General features: G+C 44.7%; 2 pseudogenes across 1 annotated transcript in view; one reads left to right on the top strand and one right to left on the bottom strand.

Annotated features, from left to right (window-relative positions):
* Positions 1-424: 424 nt before the first annotated feature.
* The window catches only part of LOC149357929 (uncharacterized), a 44,240-nt pseudogene continuing 17,545 nt past the window's right edge, over positions 425-27,119 (top strand). The window contains exons 1-2 of the transcript XR_016291905.1: positions 425-500; positions 1,236-1,567. The product of XR_016291905.1 is annotated as an uncharacterized LOC149357929 (transcript). The remainder of the gene's footprint in view (positions 501-1,235; positions 1,568-27,119) is intronic.
* On the bottom strand, positions 8,474-26,725 carry LOC149357930 (uncharacterized; annotated as a pseudogene).

Raw genomic sequence — 27,119 nt, 5'->3', positions numbered from 1 at the left:
ACGAACCACGGCGTTCACGCTGATTGAAAATGGTGACATTCCCGACGAAGCACTGAAAGCACCCCTGGTGAGCAGTGATGGTAGCGGCACAGCTTCGCTCGACCAGACGATGAGGCAAGCATCAGATCATCGAGATGGGTGAGCCAGATGTGCCGACGCACTCTTGCTCTTTTCTCGGCATCTTCTGGTAGAGCACACTGGCATGCAGTTTCTCCCTATTCGGCCGCCGCTCGCGTGCTACGTTTTACTTTTGGGGCACCTGTACGGGCTTTTCTTTTCGCTTTTAAATGCAGAATGGTCTGCCATTCAGCAGGTATGTAAACTTGTGCAACTTTCCATCCTTTTCAGGGACTTCAACAAAAACTGAGCGACAGCAGGCTTGGGCGCCATCCAATGGCCCCATTACGCTTGAATCCATTCATTCTTGGGGTCCTTACCAATGAATCGCCCCTCCCTCGTTCAAGAAGCCCGTTTCACTGGGGGGAGCCACTGTAGAACAGGTATGTAGATCAAATTTAAGATTGGCATGGCACTTGCCAAAAACGTGGTGCTCTATTGTTTTCTCATGTTTTCATTTACATCACCGTGAACTTTTAAAAGTGGCCTGTATTGGAGTAGCTATGATATTGTGGTCATGAAATATGTGGAACGCTGCAATGCTAAATAAAAAGGTCAAGGCGACGCCACATACAAAATGCAAACAGCTTGACATTTCTAGCCTCTTTTAGCACTGCTGCACGTTGCATAGCTCACAGCATGTGCTAGGTTGCATTTGAACCATAGTGAGGTTTATCTCTAGTTCCATCATCTCAGCGTGATATATTTGTTAGTGCTGTCATCCTGTTTTTTAGCGCTGCAAAGAATCGCCTAATTAAAAGCGTCGGCCACCTTACGTTTCAAGTGTGGTCATGATGTCATCAGAATCTGCCATAGATGGCCCCTTAATGCATTTGCTCAGGCAGTAAGTAAAGAAATCATGTCCTTGGAAGAAACATTGCCAATGTATTGGAAAAGCCTGATTAAAGGTTAACTTCTCTCCTCTAGATCGGAAAAGAATATAAGTGTGCCAGAAACAAAATACGTCTAATATCACTGCTTCAGTTCACAGCTAGTAACTGGAGATATCCTTGTTTGACACGCACAAAAATGATGTCACACTTCTCACCTATCTGTGAACCAAAGTCATTAGCAGGCAAACATCATAAATTGTTGTTTCTCTGTTCTATGTGATGCAGATCACTCTTGACATTGCAATGGGCACTGACACCAGCAGTGCTGATGATGGGAGCCCCGTACTTGCACCTTCTGAAGAATTCATTCAACGTGGACGACAGTCTAGTCGATGAAAGTGCTGCAGCCGAGTCCGCGGCTATTGAGGACGGAGGAGCTGAGGGGCAGGGAGGCATCTGCCAGCAGCAAAACCCCTAAAAGGATGCGGGCAACTGCGTCGTCAGACTTCAGACAGGCTTTGCTCACGGAGCAGAGGATGCTCCATGAGAGCTTCGAAGTGTGTCATGCCAGAGAGGTTGAAGTGAGGCAGCAGCTCTTCACCCTGCAAGAAAAAATGGTGAATGCAATTACAAAGTTTTTTGAATCACTATAAGAATTTTTTTAAGGGCACTGGTTCAGCCACATGCTTTCCATGCATATTGATTCATAATGTCAACCTATTTTATTGGCAACTGTACCACACAGCTCATTACAGTTCGTTTTAATGTAGTTGCTATTATCTCGGGAAATTTTCATGGCTTTTCCAATTTTTTCAGCGGTGTATGTTTGTGTTTTGCCAGTTTTTACTTTACCTACCGGTGTTCTGTGTGTGTTAGTTTTCAGACTCATCGGTTTTCTCGATATCTTACCCCTACTTTCATTTCGGCAAGTCACGCCATACACTTTTTATTTGTTTTCTTCAAGGCTGTGCAGTACGACATTATTTATGGTGGCTCCAGTTTTATTGATTTTGTTTTTCATTCTTGCTGTTGTACATTTGTTTTACTTGCTTCAGTGCCTGCGCGATGCTGTGCAGCAATTTGTGATATTCAAGGCAGTGTTAACCACATGCAATATACATACCTTGGCATGATGTGAGGTGGCTCAACCACACTCTTGGTCACTTGTACTCACATCCACCCACTCGCACTCGTACTCATGTCACTCACACTCACAACCACTCACACTTGCACTGATGTCCACTCGCACTCACTCACATTCATGACCACTCACAGTGACAACCACTCACTCACACTCATATCCACTCACACTCATAACCAATCACCCACACTCGTGCTCACAACCAGTCACACATAACCACTCAGATTCACAACCACTCACTCGCATTTCCACTCACTTGCACTCACTACCACTCGCAGTCGCAACCACTCACTCACACGCACAACCATTCACTCACACCCATGTTCATTCACTCACATTCACGCTTAATCACTGTTTTCTTGTTTGTTGACAACAGGAGGATGAACGGTTTACTGCCTTGACTGTGCTTGTGGCTCCTCTGGCATAGTCTTGGTCGCACAGATGTGGTGGCGAGTCGCCCGGGGCTGTGCCCGGCTCTTTGGCCACTTTTCACAGTTTCAATGACCGAAGGAAGTGGTCACTCATCACGCATTACTTCCATGTCCTGAACCAATGTTACGCACATGTGCTTTCGGGCTTGCTGTGGAGACGATGAGTGTCTGTTTAGCGTCAGCTGAAATGCTTAGAAACGTTTTTGAGGCATTTCCATAGGCGTGTGCAGGGTTCTTCATGAAGGGGAGCCAAGTTTCAGTGCAGCATCCTCTTATCCCCAACCTCCTCTCCCCCTAGGCGCCTGCGGTCAAAACGGAGTGCAAAGATGAGGAATGATTTTAAAATATTTATTTCAGTGTGATGGAATTTCGATGTGTACGAAATATTATTAAGCAGTAGTTTATACTTTCATGTGCAAGATCGGCAGAGGAAGGCAGTCCCATGCTGCTGAGGCATGAATGCACCAACGCGCTTCCGAATGAATTTACATTTTCTCTAAACCACAGAAATTATGACACATCTGTCTTGTTAACTGCAAAAAAGAACCTGAAAAGGTTGCCTCAAAGTGACCCAGCTAGTAAACATTTTTTGGAATACAACATCATGGGTCTTCGGCTGCCTGTATCGCCAGAAAGTCTGAATGACCGCAACACTGCACGGTAAAAAATGACGTGCCAGATCCGACAAAGTAAAGGTATAGGCAGACCTGGCGCCCCCTTTGATGATTAGAGAGGGTGGTCACAACCCCTCCCCCTGTGTGCATGCCTATGACGGCATCTAAGTAACTATAATAAATTGGCCTTTTCCTTAATTTTTTTCCTTTTTCTTTTTATAATAAACCACTACCACAATGGTCGTCGACGGTGTCCAGTACCTATGTTGGGTTTGCCTTGACAATGACGTGTCCTCTCATCTGCATGAATACATTGGAGGCAAGTGGTGACTGAATACCTTTAGCGGCATTGGAAATAGAGAGTATCTTCGAAAAGATCAAGTGAGTTCCTCACGAAATGGGTAACGACTGGAATGGGCCTCAAGTACAGTTTTGCCCTGCAGAAGAAGGATCAAAAGGGGAGTGGCCATTATTAGTCCCTTTAGAACTGACTCTTGGGCTTTCTTTGGGGCATAATTAAGAGCAGGGCTGGCTTTGTCTAGCCAGAGCAGGTATGCATGCGCGATCTGTGGATATGCGTGCGTGCAGTGCGTTGTCTGCGCGGCACACAAACCCCATCTGAAGGAGGCCTCAGAAACCAGTGCAGAGCTCTTGCTTGAGGCCGGTCCGTGCAGAGACCACATTCGCATCTGCATGGGCATGGAGGGCGCTAACAATGCACCTAATTTAGAGACTGGATAAGGTATAAGGTGACTCTAACCTAATTATTCTCCCATAGTTCACTTCATTGTTTGTGGAGGAAACGCTCATGGAAGAATGTGTATGCAGCTAACTTGTGAGCCGGTTTATAGTGTATGCCCTGAAACAGTGGAACTTTACTGGAAAAAAGACCTATCCTGAAGTTCTTAGAGGAAATCGTAGTGTCCGGTTCAAAGGATTCCTCAAGGTGTACAGATATCAGTGTGAGTAGAACTACTGAAACTGGAGTGTCCAGATAGAAGTTTGCCCCCTTACAGTTTTGCAAACACAAAGATAAAACAAAATCGTATTTCACAAGCCCATTTCACTTGCCCAGTGCCAAAGATTGGGCACCACAAATTGGAACCACGCCTGGCACACATGCAGTGGAAGCTTGTATGCAGTTCTTTATTTCCCAGGACAGCCCGCAGCAGCCCAAGTTGCCAGCGGTGTAGTTCCATGTTCATGGCACTGACGGGAGCCTTTTCATGACCCTACAGAAAAACCGTTTTGTTTTCAACTCTAGTGGGAGCATTGGGGAGCTTAGTCATCAACTCTTTCCTGTTCAAGCGCAGTCCAGTGTCCAACATGTCGACACCATTCAGACATGTTTATGAAAAACTCTTCCTCCCCGCTCTCAGTCTCCTGTTCTCTTGTCATATTTTTGGCTATGATGTCCGTCCGACAACTTTTCTTCGCTGCTTTATTAGTACCGGCAGTTTGAACAGCAGCACTCTCTTGCTCAATACTTTTAGGTAAAACGAAAACTGTGTTGCCCCTACCTTGATTCTTATTGGCTTTGATTCGTTCGTACTCCTTTTCTTTTGCAGTTTTTTTTCTAGAATGAAAATGTGACAACACTCAGAAATGTATTTTAGGTCCTTTTCCCGAGTATATAAGAAATTAATTTGAACTGTACGGCCAACCAATCAAAAAGTGTGCGCCCATTTTTGCTGCCACCTCATTCCACTGCCGAAAATAGCCGCACCATTTCTTCATCATCGCCACGAAACAATGATTTCTGGAGCAGATTAAAACATTAAATACTACCACTTTGGCTGTCTCCTTGGTGTGAAGGCATCACCATGCCTGATGCTATGCATACAAAAAATAAAAACCACATGCTTAATTTGTGACACAGTGCTCCTTCAAGTACATGACAGAAACGAGAACCTCTGGTGTTACCGAAAAGCACACTTGGTTTTCGCATCATTTCCAGGCTTGAGCCTAGCTTGGGTGGTTGAGTAGCCAGGCCAAGTAGATCAGGTTCTTTGCATGGTTCCGGCCCTAGTAAAAAAATTTGCGGCCAGAGCAGAGCTCTACAATGCACATGGCTTGGCACAGAAAAACCTAAGCGTGCACTGCAGTGCTCGAGATCCCACCTTGTGCTAGTTACTGCCAAGAAGCTGACAATAATTTCGGCAGCAAGCATTGGAACACTGTATATATGAGCTCGAGCCGCGTAGGAGGCGTGTCAAGAGACGTCTGCCTTTCTAGCAATGGCAGTGCGAAATGCGATCAACGGATCTGACACAACTTGTAATGGCTCACTGCACCCGTGAAGGGCCTGCGCCCGTGCCTAGCGGTGAACTAGTAAGGTGAACTGGAATAAAAGATTGCCATTTCCTCTCCAGTGTAATCCTTAGGTTCTAAATAGACGCCGGCATGATGCCTCATGCTGCCTTGAGCGTCCTCAGCAGTGAATATATACTTCCCTCAACTGTCAACAACATGAAAATAGCTAAACACATGTGACAAGCTTCAGTATCACATGAAGTTTGCTGCCACTCATGTCCACTCACAACCACTCACCCCCACTCATGTCGACTCATCACTCATCCTTCATCTTTGGCCTTTACTTGCAGGATTCCAGACGCAACGATCATACCCTTAAAACACTCAAGGCATCCACGCAATCCGTGTTGCAACTTCTATGCCGCGTATCCTCCCTGCACAAAGGTTTAGACGAAGTGGACAACATGAAAGTAGTGCATGCTTTTACACTTAGCCGAATTTTATACGCCACCCCATATCTTAAGCTGAACCGCATGGAAACAGAGCGAGTGAACGCCATGATTCATCTAGCAACCAAGGCAGCCTTAAACCTATCCCGCAGCACTAGCACAGCCAAGCTCCTTGAACTAGGCATGCATAACACCTTTCAGGAACCAGTAGACGCGCACCTTCAGACACAGTACCTAAGACTTGCCGCGAGCGCAACTGGCAGGCATATCCTTGCTTCTCTTCGCATCAACATTCCCGCTAATCAGACATCCCTTATAGCCATTCCTCAACACATTCACACCCCTCTCATTGTGAAACCCCTTCCCCGGAACGTTCATTCCCAGTACCACATTCCTCGCCACATGGCTCGCGCTAAGGCCCTACACAAATATTACGGACAAGCCCAGGACGCCATTTGGGTAGACGCCGCGTGCACAGCGCATGAAGCTGTAGCAGTTGGTTACAATCCAGCCCTAGCACAGCTCCTCACACACCGCCTTCCCTCGGGCTGTACGCCTGAGGAGGCAGAGGAAACCGCCATCGCCCTAGCCCTTCTACATTCCAATGCAAACTACATCTTTAGCAACTCCAAAACGGCTCTGTTCAACTTCACGAGAGGCAGGATTCACGCCCCTGCTTGGGAGTTGTTGAACACCCCCTCCAAACATTTACCACACAGGGTAGAGCTCCAGTGTGTGCCGGCTCACTCAGGGAATCCAGGAAACGAGGCTGCCGATAAATTGGCCCGAGGTTTGATTTGCCGGGCTCAGGACGGCCTCGGTCCAGGCATCTCGAGAGAATGGGCACACACCTTTGCAGAGCTGACGCAAATGCCCCGCTTGGACCGTCGGACTTACCCTCCTCCACATCCCTCCCTTACCCATTCCCAACAGATCCTCTGGAGATGCCCCCAGACCCGCTCTCTCTCATCCCCTCAGCTGCTATCTCTCTACTGTGGCACCTCCCCTGCATGCACCCTGTGCAGCGACCCTCATGCCACACACTCCCACATCCTTTTCGGCTGCCCTGCTAATCCTCCCCCGCAGGGACAGCCCACGTTATCAAGTTGGGAGGACTGGGAGGTCGTGCTCTCGTCTCTGGACCCGCCATCGCAGCTTGCTGCGGTGCTTCGGGGTGCCGACATCATGAACTGTTGCATATCCATAGCGTGCCCGCAGAACGCCGAACCAAGGAAGCAGCCGCACAGCCAATAGAACCAGAAAAATGAACGTTTATTCAAAAGTGTAGGACGTGTTTATAAGCAGCCGAGTGGCCGGAAGATAGGAAGGAGCACGTGTACATAGCGATAGCTCGAAGCTATGAAGAATCGCCAGATAAGGCGATAAGAGGTGCGTGCACTTCGGAAACGCACGTGAAGATTCCATATGAACAAACACCACATGAACGTTCCGACATAGAGTGGGACCGTGCGGTGGTCCAGGGACCCAAGGGGGTTCAACACACTTGCCTCAATAAAGTTTTTCTCTCTCTCTCTCATCACTCATGTCCTATCACCACTCATCTCTGTCACACTCACATCCACTCACTAACACTCATTTCCAATTTCATCCACTCACTCGCACTCATCTCTACTCACACTCGCATCCACCCTCACACTCATGACCACCCACACTCACTCATCTCTACTCACTCTCACATCCACTCATTGACACTCATGACCACCCACACTTGCATCCACTCACTTGCACTAACACAACCATTCACTCACACTCACAGACATGAGTGTGACATGATATGAGTGCACTCATGAGTGAGTGTGCCGACCTCTGTAATATGACATCATCTGATGTGACTCCAGGTTTTGTCTGTTTTTTTTCTTGCTCAATTTTTGCATTTGTTTTGGCACCAGTGCAGTGATTTGTGATACTCAAGGCTGTGGTAACTATGTGTTATGCGGCATTATTTAATATGACTCCTTCCGATTTTATCTATCGTTTTGTTTTTCTTTCTTGCTTTGTTGCATTTTTTGCACTTTTTTCCAGTACCAGAGTGATTTTCAATCAAGGCTATGTTAACCACATGCATGTCACGTTATCTCAGGTTACTCCTTCCGATTTTAGTCGATTTTATTTTTCTTGCTGTTTTGTGCTTCTTGCAGCTGTTCCAGTACATTAGCAATATTTGGCACCGCTTTGTGATATTTTTCCAGGGATATATTCTGCAGCAGCATAGCATTGTGGGGATGTTGGTAATTCATGTTTAAACAACGGCCTCAGTGTGCAAAGATGAAGGACAAGATAAAGCTAGCCAATGCTTTTCTTTGTCTAGTCCTTCATATTTTTGCTTTGGTTCCTTTGAATGTGACACATACCTTGTTTTGTTAAGTGTTGGCAGTTAAGCCTATAGAGAGGCTTCCTGTGTAACCTTTCATATTTATGTGCATCTTCTGTGTGTTCTGCTGTCATCTTTTCACACAGTTTCTGAAAGTGAATGCATGCATCAACTTGCCAGCCAGAAAACGTGGTTATTGTAAATGGATAGCACTGTTTAGCTCAGTTTTATGCTCGCGTCTTGTAGGATTCTAGGATTGCAACTCATACTGCTGCACCCGTTTCGGTTTGAGCATCTGTAACTCTATTGCACCTCATGCAGGGCCTCGGAAACCTTTGCATCAGAGGTCCAGTCTTGCATGATGTCTCCAAATGTTTCGCAGATGTTATTCAGCGTACAGCAGGTGCGAATCACCATTGAAGCTGTATCTAGGCTGCACACCATCGTCTTCATGCAGAACCTAAATGTTGCCTTCATTGTGTCACGCATTCTCCACCGCCCTTCTAGCTTTCAAAAAGCGGTAATTTAACCATTTCATGTCGGCATTCATTTGGATGCTATGGCTGACGGGTTACATTAAGTCTGCTCTGAGGGGAAACGCTTCATCTCAGGGTATTAGTGGAGGCACAGCACTGATGACAACAGCTGGAGCCTGAAATGTTGGCCCTTTAATGAACTTTGCCTGCAGGGAGTGTTGATAAATGTAGGCATTGTGGCAGCACCCTGGTGAGCCAATATTTGTGTACCAAAAGTGGCACTGGTGGTGTACGGAGGGGAGCAGCACAATGCTGTGCCTGTCAAAAAAAAAACAGCATTAACCCTTTCAGGCGCCCTTTTTTGTTTTGACTGAAATCAGTTATTTCTTTACCTAAGTAGTATATTCAGGCCCCGAGGATGGGAATTTGTTAGTTTTCAAAATTGAAAGGCCAGCACGTAAGGTTTTAAACGATGTGGAGAATTCCGTACGAAGTGTCAGATTTGATAGAAATAGTAACATCAAAATGTTCTCGTGTGTCAGGTAAACACCTTAGGGATCGTGTAATCACTTTGTGTTTCGAAGATTCGCATTACGCTCGAAATTGAGCAAAAACAATGTTTTCACTCACGGCAAAATCTGTCTGCACGAAAACGGCGGACAAAGTGCTACCTAGCTCACACTTATGTGAAATATTATTTACTGCATTTGCTACATGGTACAAAAAAGCAACTTATTTGGAACAAGAAGGGTGCTCAATTTGACTGAAATAATGAAATCACTGTTAAGTGTTGCCACTTATGCAATTGTGTAAAAGCGCCTGTAAGAGTTAAAAGAATTCTTCACAAATCATGAACGAGCACAAGGAGTTGTGAACTAAGACTTTTGCATTAGCAAATTCGTATTGTTGCAGTGCTGCCTTTCTGGCTGCAACATGTAAGCTCTACATAAGCCAAGTATAAGGTAACTGACCAGGCTTTGTAGTTGTAGTAGTCTTATATGTTTTCCTTTGGTGGTTACATGGGAAAATGGCACCCGTCGAGTGCACCCATCGCTTGTGGAAAATTGCAAACGGCACTGAACTCTCTAATGTGGTCGCCCATTGCGTCTGGAGAAGGCATGTTGATACACTTGTCCTTGAGTAGGCACACTATGGTGTCACAAAACTCCTGATAGATTGATAGATGGGGTTGAGAGTAGATCGCCCCAGGCCGAAAAGATTGGCAACAGACCTATCCTCTGTGAGGAGCACAGCTTGTGCATCTCCACTGCAACGTGCTTCTCAACAGAGATGGCCAACAGCATATTTGTGTCGATGCACTTCAGCAGGGGCCAGCAAGCTTCGACTATGCATCGCAACGGCATCACACAGAAACTCTGTTTAGAGAACCGCTCACTGAGGTGGGGGAGGGTGTTCTCGAACCTGCCTTTGATGCGATTGTACATTCACCTGTCCTGGTGGACTGTAGATTTGCATGCAGCTGCGACACACCGCTCGTTCGTAAAAAAACAGCTGCCTTTTTACACTGTCTCTCCTCTAGCTGCCTCAATCTCGGCTTCAAGGTCAGCAGCTGCCACCGTCTTGAGAGCAGTCTGGCGTTTCTTTTTTTTCTGATAATAAACTGCACAGCTGTGAGAACAAATCTTTTGATTTTGGCGCCAACTGCTATCACAGCGTCTGGCTACAGATTTGGCTGCCGCTGCACCCGACTACGCAGTGTCGCCGGACATCACCATGTTATGGCTGTCGATGGAAAATTTGCCGCCACCTAACACATGGGAGGGAAACTTCTCATTGAGTATTGAAAATGCCTCTATAGCACCGGATATTTCGAACGTGCTGGAAAATCTTAATGCAGACCGAGTTAAATGAGGATCGAAAGTGTCTGTGTGATGGATATTGTAACCAGGCTATTATGTGCTCTACGTAGTTGCATTTTTGGCTTGCTTTATTGCTGAGTTATGTTCATTTTTGTGGTGTCTTCCCCCTATGGTCGTTTTTTTGTGCTACCTTTTTATTCATGTATGTATCACTAACTAGCCCAGCAAAAAGTTTTATTGATCCTAATTGGCTCTGTGGGTCAGGACTGAGTATGTTGATGTTTTGCCGTAACGTGTTTTGCGCGCCTAAAGTCAAGGTGACGCTTGCCAAGTTTTTCCTGTGGCTGTAACCAACCGAACTGCACTTCTCAGTTTCATGATCCACATTGCGGTTCAGCTGTTTTATACAGGCGGAGTTATGCTCAATGCGTGGCGACATTTTGGTCTCGTGTAGCTGTCACAGAGATTGCTGAACTTTGAAGGGGCCATCACAGTTATAGTGTGTACCTGTAGTTACGCGCATCTGTTTTCAGTTTTATTGTGTGCGTTACAGGAGTTTAGGTGTTGCTTGTTATTGGTGCCCCATAGCTTATCATGCTGAATGTAATGCTGTTTTAATAGGCTATTTTAGTGTTACTTTGTTTTTTGCCATCTGCCATTAGGTCAGGTATCCCAAACAATGCATGCCTAATGGATGTACGTATGTCTGCATTCATTTAGGAGCGTGCAGCATGGATCCTGCCACCACAAGAGAACTGCTGAGCTGTATAGCATTGAAAGGTGAGTCTCAGTTGCCACTACAATGTATAGTTTTAGTTTGGTATTGCATTTGGTATTGTGTGGTGCACATACGTGTCCTGCTACTTTTTATGGCACTACCATTTGAAGGAGAGCAGTGCAAAGATTTGGGTTAAGGCATTCAGGAAATGAAGTGCAAAATTTGTAGGTTTTTTTTTGTCTTGTGTGATGTCGTGACGTATGTCCTGAGAGGGACCTCATGTCCTTACCATTGTTTGCTCAGTTGTTGGATGTCAGTTTTAGTGAAGAGATTGGGTCTGGGTACATGTGGATGCATTCAGAGTACGTTTGTGGCATGGTACATGCAAAGTACAGTAGCTGAGAGTTTTGTCATGTTCATATATTCCAGATTTTGTGTGAATAGGAATAGGCTCCATTGTAAGCGAGTAATCATTATTGATATACAGGGCAGGCACAAAGGTTTAAAGCTGTGAAAATCGGTAGGGAAACAGAAATTACGTTAAACAGTCAACGCCTGCATTGTGTGGATTCTGGACAGAAAGCAGTGTGGGTTTTGGTTGGGCATCATTATTCAGGGTAGTGCATTGCAAATGAGTGGTAACGTGTGCTCCGGAGGTCTTTTTCACGGCATAATAGCCAGGCCTTCAACATATGATACAATGTTTGAGCCAACATTGGCTTGGGTGGCTTGTGTATGATGTCAGTGGCACCACGATGATTGGCTACATAGCACCCACCAAGCTACATCGGGGCTAGTGCTAATAAGCAGTTTGCACGAATGAAAATTCCTTCCCCACATTCCTGATTCAACATCAGAGTGAATGGTGTGACACCGCTGCAAGCTATCTGTTGTGAAGTAGTGTGCCCACCCATGTACTGAAATATGCATGTTTGAGAATCCCTAGGGGGTTAAAGGAATGCAGAGCTTTGTATTACAACATGGCTCACAGTCTACTTTTGGTGAGGCATGTAAGGCATGCTGAAGCAACATAACACAACTTGGGCTGCAGGGGCAGTGCTGTGAACAGTGGCACTTGCTCAGCTGTGTATTGCTTTAGTAGGCGATAAGGCTAGTATAATGCTCTCACAGGTTCAAAGAATTGATTACACTGTTTAGTGCCATTTCTTTGTTGTACTTTGTATGAGAACTATAATCTGCTATCAAGACACGTCAATTTTTTTAATGGGTATAGATTCCATACATAGTTGATGATGTGGGAGCTTTTTGTTCTGCCTGGAGTGTGACCAGCGCACATTGCCTTTCTGGAGCAGCTTATGGCCCTCCGAACTCAATTACTTCGTACGCCTTATGTATTAGTCTAGTTAAGTGTTTTTGCATGGTATTCAGACTAATGATTATAATGATGGTCCAGTGAGGACCCTGAAGCAGTGGATACTTATTTGTGTTTTAGTACAGTTCATTAAGCTCATGAGGGTCTAGAGGTAGGCTCAAAACAACAGTCACCTGTAAGAGAGATAAAGGCTGTTGGTTTGGCCAGGTGAAAGTGATAAAGAATGAGAAAAACAGAAGTTATCTTCACAGCATGCTTGCTGGGACGATGACCTCACAAACTGCAAAGATCTCGTGTGCTAATGGCTTGTAGTGTTTGTTTCTGAAGTTATGTTTTACTTCTTCTGGGATTGATCTGTTATTTCATAACAAAGAGTACCTTTTCTGTGCTATTTAGCAATATTCGTATTATTTGTAACAGTCTCAGTGGTTAATAATGTCCATTGAGGACCAGAAGTTTATTTTTGGCTTGAGTGCTCAGTTAAACCTGGCTTTGCTTAGGGACAGTGAAGCTATTCTTACACCCAGTTGTACATTTTCTTCACAATTGTGTGATTCATGAGTGAGATATGGTGTAGTAGTGTTATTCATAAGAGGGCATTGCTTTTCAGTATCTATGCAGTGTTCATTTAGTGACACATGCCTTGAGGTACTTATAAGAACCTCCAATTCGATGTAACATTTGGTGCCATGTACCAGCCTCTGAACCTTTGGGCCTTATTTTTGGAGATTTTAATATTTATATTTCAGATGCACAGCAGTATTGCAGGTTTCTCTTAGAATGATTTAACATGCTTAATTTAACAACACAGTGAACCCTGTAACAGCCACTGCCAACTCTTTGACCGATGATAATTTGGCAACAATGATATTAGTGCCCATGGCGATCACCAGACCTCCACATCATTGTTGTTGCTAGTCATTTGCCAGAAAGTATAAAACCAAGTTGAATTAAAGAATGCAATAAAATTGACTAATGTATTACTAGAAGGAAGATTCCTTCAAACTATACCATATGACGTCCCCGCAGGGAGGCATCTGCAGCATGCAGACGTTGGTGAGTGGCGACACCACGGGGTTAACCCGAGCATCCGCAGGGACATCCCCGCAGGGGGATGATGGTGAACAATGCGTCACCACGGACCCGAGCATCCGCGCTTAGCCGTGCGTGGCATCGCCGTGTCCGGGGAAAAAGGGATCCTGGTGGTTGAGCCGATGCCGAGCGTTTGGACCCTTAAGGCCCCTCGGCAGAGGCAACACACCACTTTGGCCCCAGCTTCCTGTAGACGGCACCTCCGGCCTGACCCGACCGGGGGAAATCGGCAGTCGCCTTTTCCTATCCTCCCCTCTATCTTTCACTTTCCTATCTCTTTCTTACAGCTCTCCTGTCTCCTCCTCTTTTCTTTGTTTTTCCTCTTTTTCCTGGCGGCGAGGGTTAACCGTGTGTGACCAACTACCCTGAGTTGGGTCATATTAGGTTATAGTTAAGGTGTACAGCTGGCGTGGGCAGGACTTGCTCGCAAGTTCCTGTCGCGTCCCCTTGTTGGGCTCCATGGTGGGTGGCTGGCACCATGACTGAAAAACATTAATATTTTATGGCTCCCCCATTTTCCAAACCAGATCGCTCTCTCAAAAGAGGGCGGAACGATGCAGATGATTTTTTTCAGAAAAGAAAACTATCTTTCCCAAAATTTCATGTTGTCCATAGCGAAGCAGAAGGAAAACAAGCAAGACTGATATCCCCGTTCCTAGTAGCAAAGTGCCTTACAGACACCTTGGGCCTCGGGTACAAGGTATCCAAAATGGCCAGCGGTGACTTACTGCTCGAACTTCGTGACACTGTCCAACACTCTAAACTCTCAAACCTTGCATCCATTGGGGAAATCCCAGTCTCTGTCACTTCACATCGATCTTTGAACACTGTCCGAGGCGTCATATCTGAAATCGACTTTATCCACCTCTCTGAGAAAGAAATGCTTGAAGGCCTTACTGACCAAGATGTCATAAATGTTCAGCGCATAAAGATCCGGAAGGATAACAAGGAAATAGACACAAAGCACCTGATCCTCACTTTCAATACCAGCACACTGCCTGAAAGCATTGAAGCTGGTTACCTGAAAATAAATGTAAGACCATATATACCCAACCCACGAAGATGTTTTAACTGTCAGAGATTCGGCCATGGCTCACAGAGTTGTCGCGGCCGCAAAACTTGCGCAAAATGCTCGTCAAAGGAACACCAAACTGAAGAATGTGTTGCTACACCGCGGTGTGCAAACTGTGAAGGAGACCATGCTGCCTATTCCAGAGCTTGTCCTTCTTGGAAAAAAGAAAAAGAAATCATTACTCTCAAGACTACACAAAACATTTCTTTCAAGGAAGCAAGAAGGCGATATGCTCAAACAAACAGATTCTCCTTCAGTGCAAAAACAAACTTCGCCGATGTGGTGCGTAGGCGCGGTGCATCACACCAGGCTTCGGCACCCGTCCAGGTCACTCGCAGTGAGCCTGTGGCGGTGCCATTCGCGCCCCAAGGCAGAGCAGCTAACGCTGCTCCGCCAACTGCAAGTCAGGCTGCGCAGACCCCCGGGTCGGCGGGCCTCAAGACCTCTTCTCACAGGTCGAGGTCAAACTCGAACGCGAACGTGCCTTCTGCACGGTCGTCCAGCGCCTCCGCAGAGGCGATGGACACGGCCCCGGGCAGCCCCGCACCGTCCACGTCGGACGGTCGGAGGAGCTCTCTGGATCGATCAAAAAAAAGACAGGCCCCGAGTCACGGGGCCATCAACAACTTGATCTACCTTTCCATCCTATAGAAACACAAAATTAAGATGGCTTTCATAATACAATGGAACTGTAGAGGACTTTTAAACAATTACAGTGACATAAAAGACATACTAGGAGCACACGCTCCTGTTGCCTTATGTCTACAAGAAACAAATTTAGGTCCCCAAAAAAATAACTTTCTTAAGAATTACACTGTTTTCCGCCGCGATCGGGTACAGGCGAGCCGGCTGTCGGGAGGCGTAGCCATCATAGTGAAAAACGGTGTCCCGGCACGAGAGCTTCAACTAAAAACAAGACTCGAAGCTGCCGCAGCCACTCTGGTTGCCCATAAAACCATCACTGTGTGCTCACTATATATTGATCCGCACTTTAATTTAACACTACATGACTTAGAGGATCTTTTAGAGCAGCTACCAGAGCCATACCTGGTAGTTGGAGGTTTTAATGCACATTCATGTTTTTGGGGAAGCGAGAAAACTGACGCTAGAGGCCATCTCGTAGAGGATTTTATTTTATGCAATGACGTCTGTTTACTCAATTCTAATAAACCTACATACTGCTCCCCAACCTCGGGGAAAATGAGTGTTTTAGATTTGTCTTTTAGTTCACCGTCTGTTTTTAACGATTTTAACTGGAGTGTTTTAGACAATCCATATGGAAGTGATCATCTCCCTGTCGTAATAAGTCTTTCATTCTCGCTAACAGTTATTCCCACAAAACCACGGTGTTGGAAGCTACATTTAGCTGACTGGCAACTTTTTAGTGCACAAGCCACATTAGAGAACATAGTTTTAGAAAATACTGACATCAATGAGATCAATGAGAAGTTCACAAATTGTATCTTAGCTGCCGCACATTTAGCTATTCCTCAATCCTCTGGAATAGTAAAACAAAATCACAAATACTGGCACACAAAAGAATGTAAAGATGCAAAAAAGAAACAAAACAAAGCCTGGGGCATTTTTCGGAGATATCCAACACATGAGAATCTCATAAACTTTAAAAAAGCAAGAGCAAAAGCACGATACATCAGACGCAACGCAGAAAGGGCATCATGGCAACAGTACATATCCTCGATAAACAGCTCAATAACATCCAAAAAAATGTGGGAGCAGGTGCGGAAATTCACTGGAAATTTTACTCCTTTCACATTTCCAATGCTAACAACACCCGGTACTCAAACAACATTAGAAGAACAGGCCAACATATTGGGTAAGCATTTTTCTACAGTTTCAAGCTCGTCCAACTACACACACTCCTTTCAAAAACACAAAACAATAGTAGAAAAACAAAAACTTCCCTTCAGAACATGCATACATGAAGACTACAATCAGCTTATTACAATGCATGAACTAAACGCAGTACTAACATCCGGTAAAAAGACAGCACCAGGCCCAGACAATATACATTATGCCATGCTTGCTCACCTCTCTGAGACTGCCATAGAGGCTCTCCTAAAATTTTTCAATAAAATATGGATGAGTGGAGAAATCCCCCAAGCATGGAGAGAAGCAATCATAGTACCCTTTCTAAAACCTGGCAAACCACCAACTAGTCCCACCAGTTACAGGCCAATAGCACTCACTAGCTGTATAGCAAAATCATTCGAAAGCATTCTAAACATCAGACTAACCTTCATACTTCAGTCGCGGCAACTTTTAGATATACACCAGTGCGGTTTTAAAAAGACATGTTCCACAACCGATCACCTTGTTCGCTTTGAGAACACAGTCCGGGAAGCGTTCATCCACAAGCAACACTGTATCGGGGTCTTCTTCGATCTGGAGAAGGCTTACGATACCACGTGGAGGTTCGGTATCCTCCGTGACCTAGCGGACCTAGGTATCCGCGGCAGGATGCTGAGCTGTTTGAACGACTTCCTAACCAACCGCACGTTCCGAGTCCGCCTAGGCGCAACCTTCTCCAACACTTTTGTACAAGAAACTGGCGTACCCCAGGGGTGCATCCTCAGCACGACCTTATTCATCATCAAAATGAACTCCGTAGGAAAAGTAATCCCAAAATCCATAATGTATTCAGTTTACGTAGATGACCTCCAAATAGCATGCACGTCTTCCAGCATACCTACTTGTGAGCGACAGATACAAATAACAATAAATAAACTGGCTACCTGGGCAGATAGAAACGGATTTAGATTTTCTCCTCAGAAAACAGTAGCGGTTCTGTTCTCTTTGAGACGAGGCCTACAGGCCGACCCCACACTATATCTAAACCAGACCCCATTACCTGTCAAACAAGAGCATAAATTTCTAGGAGTAACTTTCGATAAAAAGCTCACTTTCTTACCACATATAAATAGCTTAAAGAAAAAAGGTTCCCAGGCCCTCAATATACTGAAACTACTGTCAAGAAAACGCTGGGGGTCTGATAGGGCATGCCTGTTACATATATATCGTTCTCTGGTTCGCTCTAAGTTAGACTATGGGTCCATAGTATATGGCTCAGCAAGACCATCCTACATAAAACGACTGGATCCTATCCACAATCTTGGTTTAAGGCTGTCTTCCGGTGCTTACAGAACTTCACCAATAGCAAGTCTGTATGTGGAAACGAATGAACCTTCCTTAGAAGATCGAAGAACTGCACTAACTTGTACATACATCCTCAAAATCCTGTCTCAGCCCAAACATCTCTGTTACCCAATTCTGACGAAATGCCCATCCCGAATACTCTTCAACAACAAGCCTAACGCGATTAAGCCGTTGCTCTTGCTCTTCGAAGAAAAATGCCAAGCTCTGAACATACTAAACGAAATTAAAAATATTGCCCCAAGACACGAAGCGCTACCACCGTGGTACACTCTCTCCACAGTGTGTGACGTCACACTAACACGCCTCAGGAAAACCTGTACACCACACGACCATATAATACAAGAATACCTAGCACTACAAGAAAAATACAGAAATTACACTGCATTTTATACTGACGGGTCAAAAACTCATGCTCATGTGGGAAGCGCAGTAATACAAGGAAAAAATGAAAATGCAGTACGACTTCCCTCATGTGCTACAGTTTTCACCGCGGAGTGCTATGCTATTAATGTTGCGGTACAGAAAATAACAAATGAAAACATCAAAAAGAGCATCATTTATACAGATTCACTGAGCGTTCTTACAGCATTAAACTCCAAAAATGCCACGGAGCCACTGATTGGAAGCATCATACACAACATAGTAAAGGTCACAACACAAAAACATGTTATAAAATTCTGCTGGGTTCCCAGTCACATTGGCATTAGGGACAATGAGAGAGCCGACATGTGTGCTGCACAAACCAGAACCATGGAAATAAAACATGTGAATTTGCCTCCTAGGGATTACATGAAGTTAGTGCATAGCAGACTAAGAGCCAAGTGGCAAGCTTCTTGGGAAAATGAAGGACACAACAAGCTGCATACCATAAAGCCCATTTTAAAAGAATGGAAATCATGCCGCCATAAAGAGCGTTTTATCGAAGTAATTTTATGTCGTTTACGCATAGGTCACACACACATCACCCATAACTTCTTATTAACAAAAAAAGACAAACCTGTGTGTGAAATGTGTGGTGAGGAGCTCACAGTAAATCACATTTTAATTTCCTGTTCGCATCTCGAAGAACTTCGTAAAAAATTTTTTACGTTATTTTACAATGAACACATTCCATTTCATCCCGCATTGCTTTTAGGCGAGCAAACACTTGTCGAGTTTTCACTTGTTTGTAAGTTTCTAAAGAAAGCCAATGTTTTAAATCTATTATAATGTAACCTCTGCACACTTGACATAACATCATCTAACCTTGTGTTTGGCGCATGATAGCCGTAGTTGCTTATGCGCCATAAAACCCCATATAACTAACTAACTAACTATACCATATGACGTGAGCATGAGTGAAAAAATTTCACCTCTGCTACATATAGTGTGGTCACCATGTGAGCAAAAGGAATGTCACTCTTTTCTAATGCATCAAACCAAGAAAAATGCCAAAGAAGTTAGGGATAGCTTTAACAGTGTTGTTGGCTTCCCTTTAAGCCAGCATATAGAATTTTTCATGACCCTCGGGAAAGCAGGTCTTGTGGGCTGTGTATGGAGAAGTGGAGGAGCTTAATCCTCAACTTTTTTCTGTACTACGAGCATAGGCCAGTGCCCAATATGGTGGCGCCCATTGACTTCTTTTGAAAAGGTCTGTATTACCTGTTGTAATTGAAGATGCGATTCTTAGCTCGGTTAGCATCTAGTTTGATAGTATTGGGTCCACCTTAGCTTGACAATATGGCCCTATAAATGGCGCCCCATTTCAGCTAACCTTCATTTTGATTTTTTCCTTCAATATAAAATAGCCAGGTAATTATTTAATTATTAAGTATCGTATCCCCATGCAAAAAATCGGGGCTTGATACTAGCATTGCCAAGATGATTAAACGCTCAAAATTCTTTAGAGTGCGCATTATATCGAGACAGGGTAAAGACTGAATGTAGTTCCTATCTGTAAAAACGGACAGCATGCTGAGCTTAGTAGGTAGACATCTATTGAAGTTCTAAACGTAAGTAATGGAATATTTGGGAAATCACTTCATAATCATATCAGAAATTTTGACTAGATGCGGTGTTTGTAACCCCAGCCAACATGGGTATTTAACGCATCACTTGCCCACATTAATTGTTCTTGCTTGAACACAACTCGTTAACACTGCCCTTCATGGCAACAAGGTTGAAATAGTGATATGCTTGGATATCGAAAAGGCATTTTATACCAACAGTCAGCACATGTTATTAAATTAGGTGTATAATTATTGGTGCAGACAGAAATTATTGGACCTTTTTACAAGCTATCTTTTGAATTGTAAGCTGAGTGTTATCAGAACTGTAATTTTTCATGCACAAACATTACTTGCTAGCGTAGCCGAGGGCTCCGTTTTTCAACTCATTTTCTCAGTCTTTGTAAATGATCTCCCATCTGAAACCATTCAGAAACAAAAATGTATGCTGCTGACAAGGCGTTAGCTTCATGGAGGACACAGTGCACGACTTGCAGGTTGAAGTAGGAACTGTTCGTCTAAACATTATTGTTCAAGAGCCTAATATGCAGGCTTTCTTTCAAAAAGTCTAGAGCTGCATTTAATAGCTTCGCCGTATATGTCGACCATAAAAGAATACATCAAGTCAGATCTTGTACATAACTTGCTATTATTTTCGTTCGACTTGCATTGAAAAGTGGAAGTCATGAACATAGCCTCCCATACTTAGTATACGACTGCCAGATTCTGTTAAAGATGTGAGGGTTTCAATTTATATATTCTTTGTGTACGTTCTGTTTATTCATAAATCTGGAGCCTTTCACTGCAGCTGCCCACATAGGCCATGCTGTTTTCGTATATTAAGGGGGGGGGGGTACCACGGCGGCCATCTTGGACAAGATGTTAGTTCAACCACCAGGGCGGCTCCTTTTGTCCGTGGAAGCGTAAAAGCGCTCCTCTGAGACGGTCTGGTCCTCCTCTCTGTGTTACCTTGACCTCCTCTTCCTCGCATTGTGGCAGAAGGAGGCGGTTAGTCACGGAAGGGAGATAAATGCCTCGACAATGACAACCGCGCTCGAACGTGTTTGGCACACGCATACTGCTTTTTTCACCCCTACGCACCCTTTTGCGGCCCTGCCATGGTGCCTAGCGATTCTTTTTTACGAGGTACTATTTCGAATGTGGAAAGTCTCTATATCTTTGACATTTACAGATATCATATTTTGTTTCCATTTTTTCCAGAGTTGTACACGTTGTTTTGTAGTTATTCTTTTCTCACGACCCTGAACAATATTTTGATGACTAGCAGCGGTAGCCACGGCAAGCAATATTACAAAATAAATCTTCGTAGGTTCCACTGGCATCCATAACAAAGGGCCACAAGACATCTATGGGCTATGGCCTTCGTAAAACAATATGGATGATGTTGAAATGGATGCAGCAGAATAGTAGATGACCTCTTGGTTTTAAAGGGCTGTTGTCATGTGTGTTGTCACAGCCTTTTCTGCCGTCAGAGGCACGTGACGCTACGCAGCTGCGGGTGTCGCGTAAGACTTGTGTGCTATTGATTCCCGTTCGCCATGCAAACGTTTATTTTGCAATTCCAGGAAAAACACCTGCAGTGAAACATCAACCCGAGATTTCGAAGCATGGCGAGTGTTTTTATTGTTTACTCACACACTGCCAGTGCTATGTAGAACTCTAAGAGAAAGCTGATATGGTAACAGTAAATAAGAGAAAATGGGCAGAATAAGGCATATCAGAATGGTAGAAACATATTGCGTTGTTGCGTAGTACATATTGCGTAGTACTAATGTTGTTGGGTCAGTAGCTGCGGAGAGGAAAAAAAACCAATATCACAGTGTGTTAGCCGCCTTCATCTCCTCCCCATTCCCGATAATAGCTTGGGAGAGGTAAACTCTTTTGTGCTTCAGTCTGTGACGTAGAGATGCGTTGCAAGTAATGCTGAACTTTTTTTTTCTGCCCGCGCATCCATGCATGATAACAGAGATCCCGAAAGCGCTTACGGCCGCAGCCGGCAACATTCTTTTCGTTCACTTTTTATTGCCAAATAAACCACTACCACCACCAAGGCTCGAAAAACGAAAAGGAAACACTGGCTGTGAAACTTCGACTGGAGACTGCGGGACATAGCTGGCAAGAGCTAATAAGTACTCATTACAATCGCATCGAGTTTCTCCCTACTGTGGCCTTAGCATATCATTTCCATCCATTCATTGGAACTGCATTTTGTTGCCACACGAGGCAACGTTCCTGCTTTTCTGGTATGATTAGTGATCAGCACGAAATTGTGATAATTCCAACAGTTCTGATTCCCTGCTGTCTTGTGAACACGGATGTGAGCGTGCGGCAGCATCTGTCTAGAAAATAAGCGATCGAATGCGGATATTGCACTACCCCCCCCATCTTTTTGTACTGGCACTGTTTGTGTAGTAAATTTGTATAGTAAAAGGCTCATTTTTTCTCCATTCCGGGGAATGTGGGAAGTCAGAGCTATACGCACCGTGGTAGTCCTCTAACTGATGTCCGCAAAATCAGTGGACTTTTGCTTTCACATCACCTTTCAACTGAAATCGCTTCTGCTGCTCTGTTTCGTTATGTTTGCTCTAGCATAAGAAAACATTTTGTGCTCACGCTGAGGTCTGGGGCAAATCGATCCTTGCACAATTAGTGAATTGCGGCGATAGGTAGCGGAAATTTGCAGATCTGGCCTCCCAGTGGTCTGCATTGTCCAGGAGGCGATTCGAAATATTTGGCGGCGTTTCAGGACAGCGCTTCTCAACCGATGAGCCATAGCGCGAGGCAGAGGTGCAAGATCGTGTCTTCGCCCTAGGATGATCATCTCTGGCCGCCTCCTCTCTCGTGATACCAGACACTCACAGAGAAAAAGATGACGTACAAGGAGGCTCCTTCTGTGTGTCTCATCTTTTTCTCTGTCAGTGTCTGGCAGGGCTGTTGAACCACTATAGATCAAGTCCACTCAACCCCTATGAATCAACTCCAAGTACTTCAGAAACGCGTTTGCAGGGTTGCTTGAACTCCCTTGAATATTTTCTGCGAAAATGCATGTATAATTGTGGGTGCAGGTGGCCTCCAGAGCAGTAACGGGCAGTGCTGGCTTCAATACCCAGAAATGAAAGGGGTGAGTCATCTGTGGACACGCCTTCCCCGGTGCACTTTACAAGGCTACGCTGCTGCGTCTTGTCGCTTGAGTCTGGTGACTGTCAGGACCACGCATGTAACTGTGAGCACCTAAAGACTACTGGCAGTGCACATTCCCCCCACCCCCCGCAGTTGTTGACTGAGCAAGCGTCGTTCCTGGAAAGAAACGCGCAACGCACTGCTTCACCACGACGGTGAGAGCAAGGGTTGGGTGCCGCGCTAAAGATTTTTATACTGTAAAAACATACTGTAAGAAAGAGAGTTGGGATTTGGTGCCCCAGCAGCTAGCGCTGACGAAGGCGAGAAAGGAGAAGAAAGGAGAAGCTGACAAAGTTCGGGTTTGCGCTTCCGAACGCCGGCCTGCTGAGCAGCACCGCTGGGACAAGGACTGTGGCCGTCAACACTAACTGTGCGAGTCCCCTCATTACACTCGGTGGAGGTGCTGAGTGAGAGTCGAAGGACGCGCGGAAGCACTGTAGCAAAGCGATGAGCTGGGCGCGTTGGTGAGGTGGTAGAGCGGCATTGACAGAATGGGAAAACATATCCGGGGAGGACGGGTCGGCAACGGCGATGGGAGGAGTGAGGGTGTTGATGTCATGAATGTCAGGGTCATCAAGGACAGGGGAAGCGTCGTCGAGATCGATGACATCTACCGTACCAAGCGATTCTCCCCGAAGTAAAGTGGTGGGAAAAGGCAACGGGTTTGCGATGTACAGGGCGCCACAACCACCAGAAAGTGTGAGCACGGCATGCGGGAGCATGACAGATTTGGGATGTGCACAAAGGGCAGAGGGCGAATAAAGAATAAAACACAAACATGAATTCTTGGTTCAGTGGAACTGTAGAGAACTACTCAGGAATTATTTCATGACACATATTCTAGCGTCAGTGTTGCCTGTAGCTTTATGTACCCATGAAACCAATTTAACTACCCTCGAAGTCAATAGAATGCTGTCTGCCAGCAAAACAACTGCTCCAGGATCAGATACACTGTGAAATACTTGCCCATCTTTGCCAGCCAGCCATAGAAGAATTTCTTTAGCAAAATATTCATAAAATGAAAATACCTAAGGAGTGAAAAAGAGCCATCATAGTGCCATTCCTGAAACCAGGAAAACCACCAACTTCCCCTAGTAGTTATAGGCCAGTATTCCTTACAAGCTATCTCACCAAATCTTTTAAAAATGTCCTCAATATTAGACTGACTTTTGCCCTCGAATCCTGCGAACTTCTTGACATCCATTAATGCGGCTTTAAAAAGGCATGCTCAACAACTGACCATCTAGTCCGCCTCGAAAACACAATCGTAGAAGCTTTAATACACAAACAGCACTGTCTTGCTGTCTTCTTCGATATGGATAAAGCCTATGATACAACATGGCGGTTTGTGATCCTCTGTGACCTAGGGGGCCTAGGTATCCGCGGTAGGATGTTGAACTGCCTGAATGACTTCTTTTCCAACCATTCTCTTCATGTACACCTAGGCTCAACCCTCTCAAGGAGAATCATTCAGGAGAATGGAGTATCTCAGGGGTGTACAACAAGCACGACACTATTTATTATAAAAATGAATTCCATCACTAAGATAATCCCGAAAGCCATCATGTATTCTGTCTATGTTGGTGATCTTCAAATAGCCTGCACATCCTCAAATGTAGCAACATGCTGGACACAAATACGAATGACGGTAAAAGTACTAACGACATGGGCATATAAAATTAGTTTTGAGTTTTCCACGCAAAAGTGAGTAGCTGTTCTATCCTTGCTAATAAGAGGGCTGTAGGCGATCGCACCCTTTTCCTGAGTGACGTCACATTAACAGCAAAAGACGAGCATAAATTTTGGGGTTAACTTGACTCGCATTCCTGCCACACATAAACAGTCTCAAAAAGAAAGCTTCTCAATCCCTGAATGTACTAAAAATACTTTCACGAGAACACCTGGGCTCCAATAGGACATGTCTCTTACAAATTTATTGCTGTGTAGTATACTCTACATTAGATTGTGGAAGCATAGTTTATGGGTCAGCGTGGCCAGTGTACCTTAAACAACTGGATCCAGTGCATAATTTAGGTTTGTGTCTTTTCACTGGGGTGTACACGATGTCGCCCATAAAGAGTCTGTATGTAGACTCTAACGAACCATCACTTACATATGCTAGAAAGGGTTTAAAAGGAAAGAAATAAAAGTGCCCAGCCAGACACAAGAGCCATGCTCACATGCTCGTACATTCTAAAAATCCGTTCACTGCAGAAGCATATGTTGCCCCATTGCCACAAAGTGCCCATCTAGAACATTCTTTAAAACAAACAGCAAGCTACCCGGCCACTGCTCTTGCGGTGTGCCAAAACTTTGGCGTACTAGACGCAGTGCCAAGCATTGCTCGAAGACTAGATCCACTGCCGTCATCTGACAATTTCCCTGCAAGTTTTTATTTCACTTTTACACAATGCTGTATAAAACATTCGAAAACAACGTATGATGCAAGAATTTCTTACACTCGAGAAAAAGTACAGTACTTCGACAGCTTTTTATACAGATGGTTCAAAAACTGATGTTTACGTTGGAAGTGCAGTGATACATGAGAGTTGTAATAAAATAGTTAGTCCGCAGCGTGCACGCATCTTCACTGCCAAATGTTATGCCATCTGTCTAGCCATAGAAAAAATAGTAAATGAGAACCTCGCAAACAGTACTACCTATTTACACTTTACACAGACTCGCTAAGTGTGCTTACAGTCCCAACTCTAGAAATGCAATCACTGCTCTGCTTGGCCGCATCATGCACAACATAACAACCCCCATAGCTCAAGGACAAAACATAAAACTTTGCTGGGTTCCAAGTCATGTCGGCATAAAAGGCAATAAAACAGCAGATTTGTACACTGCTCAAGCTTGTGGTAAAGCAAATTAAAAATGTAAATACACCCTATAAAGATTGCATGAACTTAGTGCATCGGGAAGAGAGGAAAAATTGGGAGTTCACTTGGAACAACGAAGTAAATTACAAACTGCACTTGGTAAAACCACTTTTAGGTGAATGGAAGATATGTGTACCAGGAATGTTTCAAGGAAGTCATTATCTGCCATCTCCGTATAGACCACACACACCTTGCACACAACTTTCTGCTGATGAAACAAGACAAACCAGTTTGTACATGTGGAGATGAACTTATAGTAAATCACATTTTATTTTCATGCTCGAACCTAAAAAAGCTAAAGAAAGAGTGCTTTTCACAATTTTATAATCAGTGCAACCCTTTTCACGCAGCACTGCTCTTAGGTGATACTGCTACTGTGGTTATGTCTCATGTTTTTAAACAGAAGCATGTTTTCTTGAAAAAAATGTAAACCATGACACAGTGCTTCACCTGATGCCCCTCAGCCACATTCTCATTTCTGAGAAACAGGCTGCAGTTTTTATTTGTTTGGTTGAGAGCCTCGGCATCCTTGCCCAGCCAAGGATAGCTGCTGAGGCTATCTGGCCTTTGTTAAAGCTTTTACCATTTGCGATTCCTAAATTTCTTTTCCTCTGTTATTACTAGGTAGTTTAAATTTTTTAGGCACACTACACCACCGATCACTTTCCGCATATTTATTAAATCTTGCTGAATGCTTTTCCTATACCTTGTTCTTGGCGCAAGAAGGCCTTAGCTGCCTGTGTGCCGTTAAACACAACTCACCTTTGAGCAGTGTGCCTCCGACACTCAAGAACGGTTTCATAACAACAAGCGAAATTTCTAGCGACACCATCTGCCTCTCCTCTGCTGTGCCGCGTGAACACCCCATTGGGGGGGGGGGGTCATCATGGTTCACGATCGCTGCGAAATATTGCCTTAACAGTTCATTTTAAACAGATATTTTTTCACATTAGCTCGTATATCAAAGTGACCTAATGAGCTCACAATGCTGATATTGTCAGAGAAATCATCTTAACCAGGTTCGTCTTCACACGAGCTTGCTTTATGTGGTAGGTACGTTGGAAAGGAGGCATTGTGTTCCTCGGATATGCTGTCTGCTTTGTAAAGTACATGGCCCCAAAATTAGTGGGTACTTTGCAAGTTGCTGGGATTTCATGAGGGAATGCTTAAGGCAGGCACACAAAAGCATTGGCATG

Source organism: Amblyomma mixtum, chromosome 3 (assembly GCF_055824585.1).
Source record: "Amblyomma mixtum isolate Tamu chromosome 3, ASM5582458v1, whole genome shotgun sequence".
Classification (NCBI taxonomy): Eukaryota; Metazoa; Arthropoda; class Arachnida; order Ixodida; family Ixodidae; genus Amblyomma; species Amblyomma mixtum.
This window is presented reverse-complemented; position numbering and strand designations above follow the sequence as displayed.